Source organism: Lipotes vexillifer, unplaced genomic scaffold (genome assembly GCF_000442215.2).
Source record: "Lipotes vexillifer unplaced genomic scaffold, Lipotes_vexillifer_v1.1 scaffold24, whole genome shotgun sequence".
NCBI classification, from domain to species: Eukaryota; Metazoa; Chordata; class Mammalia; order Artiodactyla; family Lipotidae; genus Lipotes; species Lipotes vexillifer.
This window is the reverse complement of record NW_006782914.1, coordinates 603,937-623,062: the sequence shown is the minus strand read 5'-3', so window position 1 is coordinate 623,062 and position 19,126 is coordinate 603,937. Positions and strand designations below refer to the sequence as shown.

The 19,126-nt window shown below is 39.1% G+C and overlaps 1 non-coding gene across 1 annotated transcript; it reads right to left on the bottom strand.

Annotated features, from left to right (window-relative positions):
* Positions 1–9,450: 9,450 nt before the first annotated feature.
* On the bottom strand, positions 9,451–9,523 carry TRNAG-CCC (transfer RNA glycine (anticodon CCC)). The gene has a single exon. It is a non-coding gene; the product is annotated as a tRNA-Gly (tRNA).
* Positions 9,524–19,126: the final 9,603 nt, after the last annotated feature.

Genomic DNA, 19,126 nt, shown 5'->3' with positions numbered 1-19,126 from the left:
ATCTAGCTTCTAACAAACTTAAAGTTAAATTTTAATGACCTTTTATAGCTGGGCAGTAAATTATATGTAAATGAATCATGGATATAGACCTTAGTTTATAGAAAATGTCAAAAATCAATACTGATTGATATACCACAAAGAAAAGAGGCTGTTGGAGATCTACGTTCTAAATCTAACTCTGCCACCACAGGTCTTTCATCAAATCATTTAGCTTCTCTGGGCCTCAGTTTACTCATTGGTAAAACATGAGGGTTACATTTGGTTAATTGTAACTAATGTGTTTTTAGTGCTTAAGTCTCTAAAGCTCTTTTCTGTGCATGGTCTATCTTAATTCTTTTAACTCTATGAAGTAAGAAGGACAGATGCTGTTACCCTCATCATACAGATGAAGAAGCTGAGGCTCATAAAGGCTAAAATATAAGACCAAAGTCATGCAGTTTGTAAATGGTAGAGCTAGGATTCAGATGCAGCCCTTCAGACACAATTCTGTATAGGAAGACACTATGCCTACCACCTCTAAATGTCCGATATAATAAAGTCGTGTTTAGTCATCACTCAAATATAACCAGACTTTTAAAGTACCTTAAACACCATTCAGCAAGCACAACATGTTCTCTAGCCTGCAGGACTGAATGCTTTTATGATCCACTGTAGGAGGATCCAATTAGGTGCTAAGTTAATAGCCAACTTTATAGCCAAGCTAATAGAAAAGCCACATTACACTGGCTCCTTCTTGTCAGACCAGCCACTTTTAAGACTTTGTGCTGATTTATGTCCCCTGATATTTACTGGAATCTTTAGGTTACTGTAAAATAAAAATGCACCCTACTTCTCTGTTACTAAAATGTGTTAAGTCACAATTGTAGCTAGAACACTTGTAAGTAAACAACGTAGAGGATTCAACCAGTTTAAGAAATAATGCTAGTTATGTCTCCAAACTCTTTCCTCAGATGTTTGACCCCAGGCATTTGGTAAATTCTAATAAGCCATTTCAGCTTGGTTTCCTCTTCAAGTCAAGCCAAATATTACATGTGCATGGCATGCTTTTGTATTTTTCAAAGGGCTTTCATGTTCATTATTTTGTTCTAGCCTGATATAACACTGATATAACACTAATGTGTAGGTTGAAGCTGTTCTCTGTGGTCTCCCAAAACAGCTATTTATTTAGTCTCTGATTTTCTGTCTGCTTTTAACCCAGTGGGGCATTGCAAACATTAAAGAATGAATAGAACAGGAGGGTCACAGAACTTTTATGAAGATAATAGAATGAAGAACAGGAGTGTGTGCTAAGTCCACCTTAAGTTAGCAGTGCTTGAGACTAAGGAAGCAACAATAATAAAATAGAGCAACAAATGTTTCAAAAGTTATGAATCAATCTAAAAAATATAACCTAGGTTCAGTCATCAAATTTGTAATTCGAAAGGATAAGAGAAAGTTGTAGGAATTGGCAAAAATACCTTTGTAGCAGAAATGCCCATATCACGTAAAGATTCAGAAGGAGGCCCAAATAAATTAATGCTAATTTTTTGAAAGATAAAATAAGAAATAACTGAACACAGCTTTATCAAAACCCATGAATGTTCAAAGTAAGAGAAGAGAATGGTGAGGTTAACTGTTAGATGTCATGGTTTAATCAACAGTCCTTTTTATAGTAAAGTTTTAAAGATTATTTGAAAGTGTAATTTTTTTCTTTCTATAAAGAAGAAAACATACTGGTATGTACTTAGGAAAGAATATCTGGAGGCATATACATCCCTTTATTAGCAGCAATTGGCAAGAATAGAATATTTATTTGTATGGATCTTGATCTGATCTGACACAGAAGTTTCCAAATGTTCTCGAAATATGTATGAGTGTGTTCTCTTTCGTAAGACAGTAAGCTCAGTCTCCTTTAAAAATTCCAGCTGGAGAGCTACTGATCTGCCTGTAAACTTATTGTCCCTTGAGACATTTTAAGTCAGTGTGTTTCAGTCATGGGCCTATCAAAATTTGGCTTCATGCCTCTCATAAATTGGTTGAGGGAGAAGGAAGAGAGGAGAGAATAAGAACCAGAAGTCACAAGATGGAGGGTAAAATATTGTTGTTGTATTTCAACTTATCAAGGAACAGAGTGGGCAGCATTCTAAGTCTATTGCCAGTGATAGCATATTTCAGAATGCCTTCTAACCATTTTATATATGCAAATTCTCCTAGAAAAATGCTAATTTGGTTGACTGCCACTTTGGAACCATCCTGGCTCTGGGGCTGGAGTTGTTTTCATCTGTTCCCTCTGGGTGCAGTTAAATAGCCACCTATTGACTGAGTTGGGAATTGCAGCTTCCCTACAGCCCCGGAAGCTTTTCAATTGAGCCACTGAATGAGAGAAATTAGCTTGGCAAACCTCTCCCTAACAGAGACCTCCTTAATGACCCATTTTGCAAGTCTTTTTCCTTGTCCAGAAGAATTTCTCACAGAGCCTTCAAGTCTCACATTTCCTAACAGGGTTACCAAAGGGATAAACTGAAATTATTGATATATAAACTGAAACACATAAAAGTAGTTTTAAAAATTACCGTTGTTTTCTTTGTCAAACCCTTGGAATAGGTCACCAAAGAGCCTTGTGAAATGCAAGTCTGTCATAAAATCAGGAATGTCAAGCTAGGCAAGATTTAAGAAATCAATAGTCTGAACCCTTTATTTCAAGAATGAGGAAACTGAGGCTCAGAGAGGTAAAGAGGAGGAACTTCACGGGGCTGTTATACTTTCATTCATTTATTACCAGATATTGTTCACCGAATTTCTACTTGGAGCTAGGTGCTGGGGAAGCAAAGATGCATAAGGTCCAAAGAGCACTCTGTCTAGATGGGAGCCAGACTTGAAAGCAAGAAAAAAGAGTGTGGGAGTGCAGTGGTGGAGCTGTGCAAAGGACCTGCTCATGCCAGATCACTGGGGACACTGGGTCCCATATAAGTCAACACACTTTAAAAAGCACACAGAATAAAAAAAAACCACACATGGTATATCTGTACAATGGAATATTATTTTTCTTTAAAAAGGAAGGAAATTCTGACACATGCTATAACATGGATGAATCTTGAGGACATTATACTAAGTGAAATAAGCCAATCATAAAAGAACAAATACTATATGATTCCACTTACATGAGGTACCTAAAGAAGGCATATTCAAAGAGACAGAAAGTAGAATCGTGGTTGCCAGGGGCTAGAGGAGGGGAAGGTGGGGAGTTATTGTTTAATAAACACAGAGTTTCAGTTTGGGGAGATGAAAAAGTTCTGGAGACAGATGGTGGTGACAGTTGCACAATCTTGGGAACATACTTAATACCACTGAACTGTACACTTAATTGTTTCGGTGGTAAATTTTATATTATACATATTTTACCACAATTTTTTAAGAAGTACAGAGAAAGGAATGAATGAGAATGAACTAACTATAGCTCCACACAATATGACATGAAACTCTCACAATGTTGAGCAAATGAAGGCAGGCACAAAAGGATGCAGATTGCGTGCTTCCCTCTATATAATCAATGTATTAAAAGTCAGGGTGTGGGTCACCTCTGGGGGAGGCACAGATGAGATAGCATGGGCTTCTAGGGTTCTGGTAATGCTTCTGTTGCTTGATCAAGGAGTGACTCTGTAAAAATTTCACTGTGTACATATAATCTGTGCACTTTTCTGTACATATATTAAGCTTCAGGTTTTTGTTGTTGATATATGGGACATAGACGAACTGAAGAGGAATCAGTAGGAGAGGGAAGGGATTTTAAACTTTCATAGGAGGAAAGGTTGAATATTTTCAGGATGGTCAAAGTAGTCTGTAGTATTCAAATACCTGAAGGAGCGGCACGTAGAAGAGGAAGACGACTTTGCTATACCCAGAAGGGTAGAACTTGGAGGTGAAGGTGGGTGGGAGGTAGAGGAAGACAAATTCAGCTCATTATAAAGTATGCTTCAGGGAATTCCCTTGTGGCACAGTGGATAAGACTCTACGCTCCCAGTGCAGGGGGCCTGGGTTCGATCCCTGGTCAGGGAACTAGGTCCCACATGCATGCTGCAACTAAGAGTTCGCATGCCACAACTAAGGAGCCAGAGAGCCACAACTAAGGAGGCTGCAAGCCACAACTAAGACCTGGTACAACCAAATAAATAAATAAAATATTAAAAAAAAATAAAGTATGCTTCCGTTATAGGGTTAGAATGGGATCTCTTAGAAGATCATACAGTCAAGTGGAATGAGCACTGACTTCCAGGCCAACTGCAATGGGTACGAACCCTGGCTTTGCCACTTGGACTAACTAAGTCACCCTATCAAGTCTCAGTTTCATATTTGTAAAATGGGGCTAGTGCTAACTACCTTGCTGGGTTATTTTCAGGATTAGTGACAATATATACAAATGCCTAACTCAGGCCTTGGCCCATAGGAGGTACTCAATAAATGACAGAAGTTATTTTCAGTAGAACATTAAATAGAAGGTGGATAAAACCTCTGTAAGGTATTAGACTATGTATTCAAGCACTGATCCCTTTCAACCCCAAGAATCTATGATTCTTTGCATCTTTCTTTGTAACTTTCCCAAGATCACACAGCTACTGATTGGCAGGGCCTTATGTCCCTGAGATCAGTTCATTCTGGTAGCTGCCTCAGGTAAGAGGGTTACCAAGCAATCCCTTACCCAGTGGTAATTAGATAACCATCATCTGCATTAGGCCCTGAGGGATAGGGCCCTGTTCCTTTAAATTCTGAGTGCGCTCTGGAAAAGTTCAAAGAGGGGAAAACCTGGGAAGGTTGTTCAAGTGGTGGGCTGTGAACAGACAGGTTACAGCTTGAGGAAACCATGGATCTCTGGGGCAGGGGAGTGGGGAAAAGGGAGAAGGGAAGGAGAGATGGAGGGGAATTGTATTTAAAAAGTGAATTAAAGACAAAATTTGAAGACAAGCTTAGCCTGACTCGTCATTTTTTAGGGTCCAGTTATTACTGGCCAAATTTATAAAGCATAAATAAGAGATGTTACTTTGAAAACCAGTTTCTTCATTTGTAGGAAAAGCAATAGATTCATTCCACAAAGGCAAGAAAAACCTGTGTTAGTTTAGCACTTTGGGCTAAGTTTTCCCAAAGCCCCTTTCTTATCCTGATTCCAGGCTTACTAACCTTTACATTTCCAAAGGAAATGACTTGCTGGAGTGGGGCTTCTCAGTTTTACTCAAGGCTACCTTCCTGACCTCTGTTGAATATTTCTGCCTTGGATTTATGCCCTGGAAACAAGGTGACTCCTTGTGACAAGAGACCTGAGGAAACAAACACCTAGAAACAGTCTCCCTTTGTCTTAGGCATTATACATTCTAGTCAGACTGACCCTTTGAACTTGTTTATTCTCTATCGGTGCTCAAATGTTATGTCTTGGTCTATACGACTTTAATATTGGATAAAAAATAAATGGTATGAATTTAGCTTGCTATAGCTTTGACCCAGGCCAAAGAAAAGAAATACCAACAGCTTCCTTTTGCAAGTAGCAACTTATTTTAGCATTTTCCCTCCTCAGACTAAAGCCCTTGGTAAAAACCAACATTACAGCCCAAGCCTACACAAAAACCTCAGATTTTAGTCATATGTCTCACAAGGATATTACATCATTTCTTAGTTTACCAAACAAACATTTCCTGAAACACAGAGATCCACTGCAAGCTTTTGCCTAAAGGATTTTGGGGTGATCCGTAACTAGATCTCCTTACTTGGCTATCCCATCACAGGTTTTTTCTTTCAGCTTGGTCAGTGGGCCTGTCCTTTTCACAGGCAGAGGACAAAGCAGTTAGCTGTCTTATTTTTTGGATCCCAAGAAGCCCCTTGTTGACATTGTTAGGGTCCTGCAGGAAACCATGGCATACTCAAAATGAGTAATTTGAGGAGAGTATAGTAAAAGGACTATTTACAAAGGTAAACAGAGTTTGGGGGAAAACAACAAAGGACTGGACAGTATTGCAGGGTTAGTAGCTGTAAGAGAGAAAGAAAGAGTAGTTAGTTACAGCAGTGGTTGTCAAACTGTGTACAAACTACTTGCAGGGCTCATTAAACATAGATTGCTAGGCCTCCCCCTGGAGTTTCTGCCTCAGTAGGTTTGGTGTAGGACTGGATTATTTGTATTTTTCACAAATTCACAGGTGATGGCAATGTTGCTGGTCTGGGGAGAAAACTGTGTGGAGAAGGCAGTTTGATTCTAGCTGTGCCCTCCAAGAGAGATGCAGCCAACCCGAGGAGAACCAGCAGGGAGGAGACCAGGGGAGTCTAATCCAAGCAGCTGAATAGCCCCCTCTCCAGTCTCTTCTGTTGCTCCTCATTGATGAAACTCAACCAGCAGCCAAAAGACAAGGGAACCCATTGATGCAATTCAGAAAGTTCAGCCTCTAGGATACAGATGAGAATGGAGAGTGGATGTGGAAGATCAAATGGAAAATACCAGCACTTCCACCCCAAAATATCTTCAAGTACCTTGTCCTCACTATTTTTTTCATGCTGCCTTATATTTCTAACATGCTTTCCAGTGTACATGAACATTCACATACACGACATAATGTATTTCTCAAAGTAACCCTACAGGGTAGGTGGGAATGATATTTATGCTCATTACAAAGTGGAAACTGAGGCTCAGAATAGTAAAGGCTGCACATTTGATAAGAGCTGGGACTTCAACACAAGTTTTCTGGGTCCTAATTCATGACCCTTGCCACCACTTCACACCTCAGACATGAGGGGATTGCAGTGACGTCAGTCTCCCCTCTTCTGGCTCCTGAGAAGCTGTCTCTGCCTCCTCACTGTCCCATATGTGCAAGTCCCTCATGCTGCATCCTTTTCTGGAAGAGGTGGCTCCCTTCCCGACTGAGAGGCTCAGCTCTTGCTCAAGGGTATATGATGAATTTAGTCTCCTGCTAAAGTCATTTCTTTGGGTTATTCGCTGGTTTTTAAACTCTTCAGTGGCAGGGCTCCTTAAAGTCTTAATATGGGGGCTTTGAAGAGGCCAATAAACTGCAGCTCTTACCCCCTCTGCATTCAGAACCTTATGAAAAACAGACATGGAGATAGAAGCGTTATCTTTGATAGGGTAAGGTCACAGTGCAAGAGCCCCACAGGTCAGGGCTTATAACCAGACTTCCTGACACTTGCCCCCTAGACCTTCTGGGGAGGCAGGGATGGATGCATGTGTGCGGGGGCTCAGGGCTGGAGGCACCTGTCTGGCAGGCAGGCTAGTCCCAGGAGAAGACGAAGAAGGGGCCGAGTGTGCTCAGTTCCTTCCCTAGTGGCCCAGTCAGCTGAGTCCCTCCTGCCCTGGGGAGAACTGAGAGGGAACTATCAGGAAGGCAAATGTCTTTCACAATTTTGAAGAAGTGGAGATTCTATTTTATGGACCTGGGAGAGGGAGAGAATGACCTCCCTCCACAATAATTCCTCAATGCCCTTTGAGGAATATCTTGCTCTTAGCAGTAGGAACAATTGATGTAATTAATTCTCTCATATGATCTAGGTACTGTATTTTTAAAGATTTGACTCTCATTAGTTTATTAGTATAGCCTCAGGCCTCTTTAGGTGATTAATACCACTTCAGGTGATAGTATATTATCACCTCTTTGGAATGCTACTTTTGTTTCCTTCACCTTGATTCATTTCTTATCTCTTGATCATTTCTTCCAGTGATTTGGATTAGAGCCTCCTTGAAGACTGAAAAAGTTCCCATGGTTTCCTTCTGAGGAGATCCTGCTTATTGAATCTAGAGTCTATCTCTTTTTCTTGTCCAGGATCTGGTAGACTATTGGGAAAAATCCTTACAAGGGTTTCCTGGGAACTGGATTTTTAAAACAAGTTATCTGTGGGAAAATACTCTCCAAGTACGAAGGGACTCTGTTTTTGCCTCTACTTATTTCTCAAGCTCCTTGGGGAAAAGAAAGTACTACAGGTCAAATCTTTTTACAAGTAAGCTCCATTGGACTGTCCAAATACATGGTATGGATGAGAATTTTGTTTCATTGACTGTGGCTTGAATTAGGTTAGGCATAAGCTGTGCTGTGGAGGACTCTTGGTTAAATAAAGATTTTCATTGCAAATTTATTTGTTTTAGAGGAATTTACCTGGTAAACACAGATCTCTTCCAGCTAATGTTTTCACCAGGCTGATTCAGACTGGGGAACAGGAGTGGGAAAACACTGTGGACACAGTCTGCTGGCTAGCAGTCAAGGCAGAGGAAAGAAAACATAGGCAAAGGTCTGTGTGAAATATGAATCTGAGTCACAGAGGGAGAGGAAGAAAATAGTATGTGTCATTCTGAAAAAGCTCCTCTAAGGGCAGTTTCTTTTGGGTATAACAGTTGCCTCTCTCCTGGAGACAGTCACAGGGCCTCAGCTGGCTCTTCCTGCCCCATTTTCAGATTTAAAAGGAAGCCACCTTCAGGAAAATTCCCCCTTCCTCCCAAGAAAGAAAATAAAAGGAAATTGAGAGTACTGGTCTCTGAAGAACCTGGGTGGGGTTCTGAATGAACCTAAGAGAGTGCCCTACCTCAGCTGAGAATGTCTGCAGTCACAACTGGGACTTGCTCTTCTGGTGCCCCCTTGGGCATGAGGGTGTTGTTTAAAGTTGCCTAAATCCCAACTATTGCAGTCACCAGAACTCTACCCATCATGTCTCCTTTTCTAGGCCTTGCCTCTCAGTGTGGAGCGTTTCCTGACTAACTTTTGGCCGTTCCCAAGGCTGCTCTCTTGAACTTTTTCTCTGGCCACTCCCTATAGGCCCTCCTCAATATATGCATTTTTCTAACAAATTCTTTCTTTCCATCTGACATGCATCTCTGGTCACTAAGTCCCAGAAAGATCCTGCAGCAAACTGTGAATCAATAATAAATGAGCATTTCTAAAATTCATTTAAATATTTTACACTTTTATTGGGATATAACTTACATACCATAAAATTTACCCATTATTCACTTACAATAGTGTACAGCCAATGATTTTTAGTAAATTTATAGCGCTGTGCAACCACTGTTACAACCTAGATTTAGAACATTTCCAAAACCCCATGAAGTTCCCTCATGAGTATTTGCAGTCAATTTCACCTCCAGTTTCAGGCAACTGCTGATCTGATTTCTGTCTCTACAGATTTGCCTTTCCTGATCATATCATATAAATGGAATCATACAATATATAGTGTTTTGTAACTGGCTTCTTTTACTGAGCACAATGTATTAGAGACTTATCCATACAGCATGTGCTTCATTTCTTTTTTCTTTTTAAAATATTATTTATTTATTTTAAAATATTTGTTTATTTATTTATGTATTTATGGCTGCGCCAGGTCTTAGTTGTGGCACAAGGGATCTTCGTTGCAGCATGTGGACTTCTTAGTTGCGGTATGCGGGCTTCTTTAGTTGCAGCATGCGAACACTTGTTTCGGCATGTATGTGGGATCTAATTCCCTGACCAGGGATTGAACCTGGGCCGCCAGCATTGGGAGTGCGGAGTCTTACCCACTGGACCACCAGGGAAGTCCCTTCATTTCTTTTCATGGATGAAAAATGGTCCATTGTATAGATATATTACATTTTGTTTATCTATCACCAGTTTATGGACATTTGGGTTGCTTCCAACTTTTGGCTATTATGAATAATGCCTCTATGAACATTTATGTACAAGTCTTCGTGTGAACATATATTTTCATTTCTCTTGGGTAGATACCTAGTAGTAGAATTTCTGGGAAATTTGTTTAGGTTATTAAAAAAAAAACTATCAATCTGTTTTACAATGTGGCTCTTCCATTTTACTTTCCTACCAACGAATACATGAAGATTTCCCACATCTTGTCTGCCACTTAGTATTGTCTGTCCTTTTGATTATAGCTCTAGTGAGTATGTAATGCTATTGTACTGTGGTTTTAATATGCATTTATCTAATGACTAATAGTGTTGAGCATCTTTTTTTTTTTTTTGCGGTACGCGGGCCTCTCACTGCTGTGGCCTCTCCCAATAACCCAAGAGCCTCTGCACACACAGGCTCAGCGTCCATGGCTCATGGGCCCAGCTGCTCCGCGGCACGTGGGATCTTCCCAGACCGGGGCACGAACCCATGTCCCCTGCATCGGCAGGCGGACTCTCAAGCACTGAGCCACCAGGGAAGCCCTTGAGCATCTTTTTTTAAGTGCCTTTTACCCATTCATATATCCTCTTCGGTGAAATGTGCATTCTAATATTTCCCCTATTTTTAAATTGGATTGTTAGTCTTCTTATTACTAAGTTATGAGTTCTTTGTATATTTTAGATAAAAGTCCTTTATCAGATATACAATTTGTAATATTTTCTCTCAGCCTGTATCTTGTCTTTTCAACTTATTATCTTTTGAAGCACACAAGTTTTCATTTTGATAAGGTCCAATTTATCAAATTTTTCTTTTGTGGATTGTGCTTTTGATGTCATATTTAGGAACTCTGGGACTTCCCTGGTGGTGCAGTGGTTAAGAATCTGCCTGCCAATGCAGGGGACATGGTTTTGAGCCCTGGTCCGGGAAGATCCCACATGCCACAGAGCAACTAAGCACACTGAGCCTGTGCTCTGGAGCCCGCGAGCCACAATGACTGAGCCTGCGCCCCTAGAGCCCGCGCTCTGCAACAAGAGAAGCCACTGCAATGAGAAGCCCGTGCACCGCAACAAAGAGTAGCCCCCACTTGCCACAACTAGAGAAAGGCCGTGCGCAGCAACGAAGACCCAACACAGCCAAAAATAAATTAACAAACAAACAAACAAACAAACAAACAAAAACTCTGCCTAGCCTAAGTTCATGAAGATTTTATCTTATGTTTTCTTCTAGAACTTTTATAGTTTTTACTTTTATATTTAGGTGTAAGATCCATTTTGAATTAATTTTTTGTCTATAGTGTGAGATAAAGGTCTAAGTTAACATTTTTTTTGCATATGGATATCAAATTGTCCCAGCATCATTTGCTGAAAAGATTGTCCCTTCTCTATTGAACTGTTTTGGCTACTTCATTGAAAATCAATTGATGGGGACTTCCCTGGTGCTGCAGTGGTTAAGAAGCCGCCTGCCAATGCAGGGGACACAGCTTGGATCCCTGGTCTGGGAAGATGCCACATGCCGTGGAGCAACTAAGCCCGTGTGCCACAACTACTGAGCCAGTGTGCCAGAACTACTGAAGCCCGTGCATCTAGAGCCCGTGCTCCACAACAAGAGAAGCCACTGCAATGAGAAGCCTGCGCATCACAATGAAAAGTAGCCCCCGCTCGCTGCAACTAGTGAAAGCCTGAGCAGCAACAAAGACCAATGCAGCCAAAAAGAAAGAAAGAAAGAAAGAAAGAAAGAAAGAAAGAAAGAAAATCAACTGACCACAAATGTAAGAATTTATTCCCGATTCTCAATACTGTTCCATTAATATATATGTCTATCTTTTTGCCAATACCACACTGTCTTGATTACTGTAGGTTTACAGTAAGTTTTGAAACTGGATATTGTAAGTCATCCAGCTTTGTTCTTCTTTTTCAAAATTGTTTTGGATATTCTATATAAAATTTAGGATCAGCTTGTCTGCTTGTGCCAGAAAGGCTGCTAAGGTTTTGCATACAGTCTATAGATCAATGTGGGGAGAATTGCAATCGTAACAATATTGATTCTTTCCAATCCATGAACATGGAGTATCTAACCATTCACTTATATCTCCTACCTATCAACAGAAAGAAAAACTGACAAAATTGAAAAGAGAAATACAGTGCTACAATAATAGATGTAGACTTCAATATCCACTTTCAATAGTGCACAAAAAAAACAGACAGAAGATTTATAATGAAATATAGGCCTTGAACAACCCTATATACCAATTAGAACTAACAGACATATACAGAACCCTGTACCCAACAACAGCAGAATACACATTCTTCTCAAGTGCAGATGGACTAGTCTCTAAGATAGAGTATATGTTAGGCTACAACACAAATCTTAATACATTTTAAAAGGCTGAAATCATAAATACATGCAAGGTATCTTTTCTAACCACAATGGAATGAAAGTATAAATCAAAAACAGAAGAAAAACTGGAAATATATGGAAATTAAACAACATACTCTTAACCAATAGGTCAAAGAAGAAAATACAAGGAAATTAAAAAATACCTTGAGATGAATGGAAACAAAAACACAACACACAAAACTTATGGGATGCAGAAAAATACTGCTAAAAGGGAAACTGTAAACATATACATTAAAAAAGAAAAAGAATTTCAAATCAATAAGTAACTGTACACATTAAGTGACTAAAAAAGAAGAAATATCTAAACCCAAAGCTAACAGAAGGAAACAATAAAGATTTGTGCAGAGATAAATGCAATGGAGAACAGATAAACAACAGAAAAATCAATGAAACCAAATTTAGTCTTTCAAATGATCAACAAAACTGACAAATAACTAAAATCAGAAATGAAAGAGGGGACATTACAACTGATACCACAGAAATGAAAAGGCTTATAAGAGAATACTATGAACTGTTGTGAGCCGACAGTTTGGATAACCCAGAAGAAATGAATAAATTCCTAGCAACACACAACCTACAAAGACTGAATCATGAAGAAACAGAAAATCTGAACACTCATAATCAGTAAGGAGATTGAATCAGAAATCAAAAACCTCCCAACAAAGAAAAGCCCAGGACCAGATGGTTTCATTGGTAAATCTACAAAACACTTAAAGAAGAATGAATACCAATCCTCTTCAAATTCCTCCCTGATACCTAAGTCAGAGAAAGACACTACAAGAAAAAAAAAAGTACATATCAATATCCCTTATGAATACTGATGTAAACACCTTCAACAAAATACTAGCAAACAGAGTTCAACAGCATATTAAAAAGACTATACACCATGACCAAGTGGGATTTCTTTTTGGAATGTAAGAATGATTCAACATACAAAAATCAGTCAATGTACTATACCACGTTAACAGAATGAGGAAGTAGCTCATTCAGATTCAATATAATTATGCATGTGGCTGGATTCATGTCTTCCATTCTGCTATTTGTTCTCTATGTACCACATGTTTTTTTTTCTGTTCCTCTTTTATTGTCTTTTGTTATGTTTAATAAATATTTTTTGTATCCCATTTTAGTTCCTGTGTTAATTTTTTTTTTTTTTCGCTACACGGGCCTCTCACTGTTGTGGCCTCTCCCGTTGTGGAGCACAGGCTGCGGACGCGCAGGCTGAACGGCCATGGCTCACGGGCCCAGCCGTTCCGTGGCATGTGGGATCTTCCCGGACTGGGGCACGAACCCGTGTCCCCTGCATCGGCAGGCGGACTCTCAACCACTGCGCCACCAGGGAGGCCCCTGTGTTAATTTTTTACTATATTTTTGGTGTTGTATCAATGTACCATGAATATCTTTTCATGATGATAGATATAGATTCTGTTCTGGAATTGAGAATAATAAAAACATGCTCTCTATCCCTGAGGGTTCAGTTTTAATAGTGGAGAGAGACATAAAAATAGATCATTTCAATTCAATTTTAGTAGAGGTTGTATAAGGTACAAACATGGGGCAGGGAAGTCTTCATAGAGGAAGTGATGCCTGAGTTCTGTTTTAAAGGATAAATAGCAATTTTCCAGTTAAGTAAAGAGTAGAAGGATATTCCAAACAGTCAGCATGTGCAAAAACATGAGGAGTTAAAGGTGCGGCATGTTCATGGAACTATCGACAGCTCAATATCCCTAAAACGATAACAAAAAATGCTAACCTAAGCCTTGCAGGAAAAGAGGCTAGAGAGGTGGGCAATGGGAAAGTTATCGAGGTCTAGATCCCCCGATAAGGAGTTTGCAATTTATCCATCAGACTATTTTGAACTGAGAATAATATGATCAGATTCTGAAATAGAACGCTCTCTCTGAAGGATTAGCTGAAAAGAGAAGAAATTGGTGGTGGTGGGTGACTAATTAGAAGATTTTTATAATAATCCAGGACAAAGATGAGATAGTAAAGCAAGATGGCAGGGGAAGTGGAGCAATGGGGATGTTTTAAGCATGTTATCAGGGGTAAATGGAGGCAATTTAGCTTGAGTGGGAAATCAGAATTATTGGTGAGAGCTGAAAAGGGCTTTGCAGGGAAAACACTGCCAAATGTTAAATGCAAAGAGCAAGGGGATGAAGAAAGCTAAATGGAGTTTAGAAGTTGAGGGGGTTGGGAATGGGATGGATGACTTAGAGCCTAGGTGAGAGTCTGGCCAAGGATAGAGGGTGAGAACTGGGGCCATGGGTATGTATGTGTCCTGTAATTCCTCTGTCAGGTGGTTCTCGTGAACATTCCTCGGACAGCATGGAAACGTTTGAGTAAGAGAGCATGAACAACTGTTGTCTGTCTTCAACAGTCCCATCAACTGAGGGCAGGAATTTTTGGAAAAATATTAGATGAAGGAATGATTCCCTAGAGATAAACTGAAAATAAGTGGGTTGAATTCTCTGTGGGCACAGGGGTGGAATCTAAGGCTTTCAAAGTGAAAGCTAATGTTTATATATAAAATATTTCTGAAGAAATAGATCATAGCAGTTGTTTCTACTGAAGGGAAGTGGATGGCTGGGGAATGGGAAGGGAGGAAGACTTTTCTGAGTATAACTTTTTGTACATTTTGAATTTTGAATAAACTGAATTTAACATCTATTCAAAATAAAAGTTTTAAAAAAGGAAGCTGAGGAAATGTACTGGAGAAAAATACTTATCACCCCTTCACACATCTGTATGTATTTTCAGGTGAGACACCCCTGCTTAGACAGCCCTGTTTGTTCCTGTAGGGGAATAAACTAGTTTGCCCCCTACTGTCCTAGGACCACTGCACCTTCTTAAAATGTACTGAGTCACTTCTCTGCCCTATTTTCAGCTCAGTGAGAGCCACCTTCCTCCCTGACTGGAAGAAGAGACAGAGGAAATCCAGTTCTTGAGGGTTTAATTTAATAGGTTCAATCCCTGTGACAGTATGTCATTCTGAGTGAAATTACCTGGGACAGAGGTAGAGACAGGAAAAGGAGAAAGAAGAGCCCATATTTACAGAAAAAATATACAGTCTAAATTTACAAGCTTAAAAAAGAACATCCATATCCCCTACATTTTAGGGTAGGACTTGGAGCCAGAGTCTCAGAACAGGAAGCCACAGACAACCTCTTTACTGTCAATACCATGAAAGTACAGGTGAAATATTACAGGCTCAGAATCTAGATTTAGGGCTGTAATTTCAGTTCTACCCCTAAGGTTGTGTGACCTTGGTCAAGTGACTTCCAAAATCTAAGTATCAGTATGCTTTTCTACAAAATTAGCTGATTGGTTGTATAGATGAACTCCAAATATTCTTTCAGTTTCCACATCTTATAATTCTAAATATTAGCTGGGCCTGCCATTATAGTTCTGTAGCTTCTCCTAATAGCCATTTCACTACTGGGTTTTCAACATTTGTTTCTTAGCTCTACTTTCAATTTTTAGTTTCGGGAGGTGAAAGCTAGAGGAGTAATAGTAGGAATTGGTGGGTATTCAATCTTTGTGCCTGGGCCACAGGGTAGGAAGCTCTGGTTGTCGTTTCAGCAATTATTCCTTCATAACCTGGTCAATTGGAGATAATTTTGTCTTTTTCCCCCCCCCCCCCAATTTCTTTTTCTGAGAACTCTTTTGTCTTCTTCCCTTGCAACCATCACCCTACCCCTAAACTCCTGCTGTTCACTGGCCTATACTCATATATTGATTGTTGTGACTGAATTATAAATATAATGATTATTTCAACAAATAATTGAGCACCTACTATGTACTAGATAAGCAGTTTTCAAACATTTTGGTTTCAGGACCCTTCTAATATGCTTAAAAATTATTGAGGGACCCCCCCAAAGCTTTTGTTTACATTGGTTATATCTATAGATATTTACTGAATTAACAAAGTAAAACTGAGAAAAATCTAAGCTATTGATTTTAAAATAGCAACAGTAAACCTATTACATGTTAACAACATAAAAAAATAAAAAACAACTATATATTCAAAATGAAAAAAGTGAGAGAAGTAGCAATGTTTTACAAATCTGCAAATCTCTTTATGTTAGGCTTAATATAAGACAGCTGGAATCTCACATGCTTGGTTCTGCATTTAATCTATCACTTTGGGGTTTGCAATAGTTTCCTTGGGCTGCTGTAACAAATTACCTTGGTGGCTCAAAACAACAGAAATGTAATCCCTTATAGTTTTGGAGGCCAGAAGTTAAACATCGGTCTCACTGGTTAGAAATCAAGGTGTGCTCAGGGAAGCACTCCCTCTGGAAGCTCGAGAGGAAAATTCATTCCTGCCTCTTCCAGCTTCTGGTGGCTGCTGGCATTATTTGTGACTACTTGTTCCAATCTCTGCCTCTGTCTTTACATCAATTTCTCCTCTTTTGTGTGTGGTAGCTAATCTCCCTCTACCTCTCTCTTTTTTTCTTTTTCTATAAATTTATTTATTTATTTATTTTTGGGCTGCGTTGCTGTGTGCAGGCTTCCTCTAGTTGCAGTGAGTGGGGGCTACTCTTTGTTGTGGTGCAGGGGCTTCTCATTGTGCTGGCTTCTCTTGTTGCGGAGCACGGACTCTAGGCGTGCAGGCTTCAGTAGTTGTGGCATGTGGGCTCGTAGTTGTGGCATGCGGGATCTTCAGCAGTTGTGGTGCATGGGCTTAGTTGCTCCGTAGCATGTGGGATCTTCCCGGGCCAGGGCTCAAACCCGTGTCCCTTACATTGGCAGGCAGACTCTCAACCACTGTGCCACCAGGGAAGCCCTGCCTCTCTCTTATAACAACATTTATGATGGCACTTAGGGCCCACTGGGATAATCCAGGATAACTTCTTTATTGCAAGATCCTTAATTTAATCACATCTGTGCAAGTTTTACTATATAAGATAACATTCACAAAGTCCAAAGATTAGGATATGACCATATCCTTGGGAGACAGTATTAGCCTACCACAGGTTGGTATGTTGTTTGAAGTTTATGAAGAAAACCAGGTCTCACACAGATATGTAGTTCAGGAAAAAAGAGTATTTTAATATCCTTTTCAAATAATTGTGGATATTCTTCTTTGATACCATACCAAAACTCAACAAGCAGTAGTTTCTTAAAGGTTTGTTGCAATTTTAAAATATATCAGTGAACTTTTTATATAGGGTTACATTAAAATCATTGGTCTATATTCATTTTAAATAGATCTTCAGTCCATGCATAATTTTATAACATCATGCATTGATCATTTGGAAAATATTGTTTCATTGAGTTATACAGATCTTCTGAATACTAACACTTTTAATTATACACTATCAAAAAATAACATTCATTAATATCACCACTGATCTTGTCAGAACAGTTCTTACATATTAGAGATTACCAGACTCCTGATAGCAGATACACATTTTTCAAAATTCCAATTTACTCTTGAAAGTTTGAATTTTATTAGTGGTAATGAATACTGTCAGTTATTTCTCTTGAGGCGACAGACTCACTGCTCATTTTCAAGAAAGCCATTGTTTGTTAATAATTATTTCAATTAAAATTGTATTCCAGGGCTTCCCTGGTGGCGCAGTGGTTGGGAGTCCGCCTGCCGATGCAGGGGACACGGGATCGTGCCCTGGTCCGGGAAGATCCCACATGCCGCGGAGCGGCTGGGCCCGTGAGCCATGGCCGCTGAGCCTGTGCGTCCGGAGCCTGTGCTCCGCAACGGGAGAGGCCACAACAGTGAGAAGCCCGCGTACAGCAAAAAAAAAAAAAAAAAAAAAAAATTGTATTCCTTGAAGAAAAGTGGCTGGTGCAGCTTTCAAGTCAAACTGCACCAGTGCTTTTCCTTGAGAAAGCTTGGTTACATGTCAGAACTGCTTTATGTGTACTCCCCATTTTGTCACACACAGTATTTAAAAGAAATGTACTCAAGGGTTGATATTTAATAAAATTAAAAATTCTTACTGCTTCATTAAAGATATTCTTTTGTGAAACTGGCTTTTTTTTTTTTTTTTAAATGTGAGTGTTAGTGGTGAAGAGTACAGTTGGGAGCCTCTGCCATGATTTGTGCCAAGGTGCCAGCAGTTTTGCCCAGTATTGCTTTTATACAATTAGTGCAAATATCAGCACAGTTGTTCCAGAATAAACTATGAGATAAAAAAAAAAATTGTACAATGTTTTATTTCAGCATCACTTTAGTTTATTGCCAGGCATTAATATAGATCTTCAAGTATTAGCTGGTGCTGCCACCTGACAGATACAAGCAAAGCAACAAGACTAGCTACATCTATAATTATATAATTTTTGTCCATCTTAAAGACAGTATAATTTTGCAGATAGGATATTCACTCAGTCTTTATGTTTGCAACGGAATTTCTAATTTGGTGAGTTACTGCATCTTTGGAAAACAGCACTGCCATGATTTCTTTGACTGATTTTTCATCTAGCAGACATTCACTCAGTAATGTACAGGCTTTATTAGTCTTTCAGCTATCGTATGCCCTTCTCCAGCCAATGCAATACAATAATTTAACCTGTAAAATGCCTCAGCTGGTTTTTCATTTCTACTTTGAAAAGTGGTAACAAAAAAAGCTTTGGTTTTTAAAGAGGTTATCATTTTAATTTTTTATTGTTTTCTAATTTTTTATTTTTTTTAGGTTATTATTTTTTAAATATTCAATTCCCTTTTCTTTAAACTCGAATGACTGGTCTCAAAATGATGCCTCAACCTACCTGGCACCATAATAGTGCTTGAAAATATTCTGTTGAATAAGACAAAATAAGGTAAATCATTAACATCTCTAACATCAAGGAAAAGAAATAAGCTTTTGTCACATTTTCCTTTCTTATTTACAGTTTCACCCAGATTATTCCCTTTACCTGAGTCAGAATCCTCTGATATTGATGTCAATATCACATTTTTCAGCATCTTTAGATGTGGGAGATTGAGAAAGCAGGTCTTCTAATCTCCCTCTTGTGAATCAATGAAAGAATCTAAAATAAAAAAAAATTATAAACAAAATTTTATTTTAGAATAAAAGATTAAATTCTAAAAAGTAACAGTTTTAGAAAAAATTTAAATATTTAGAAAAGTTTTCAATAAATTAAAAATATTCTTG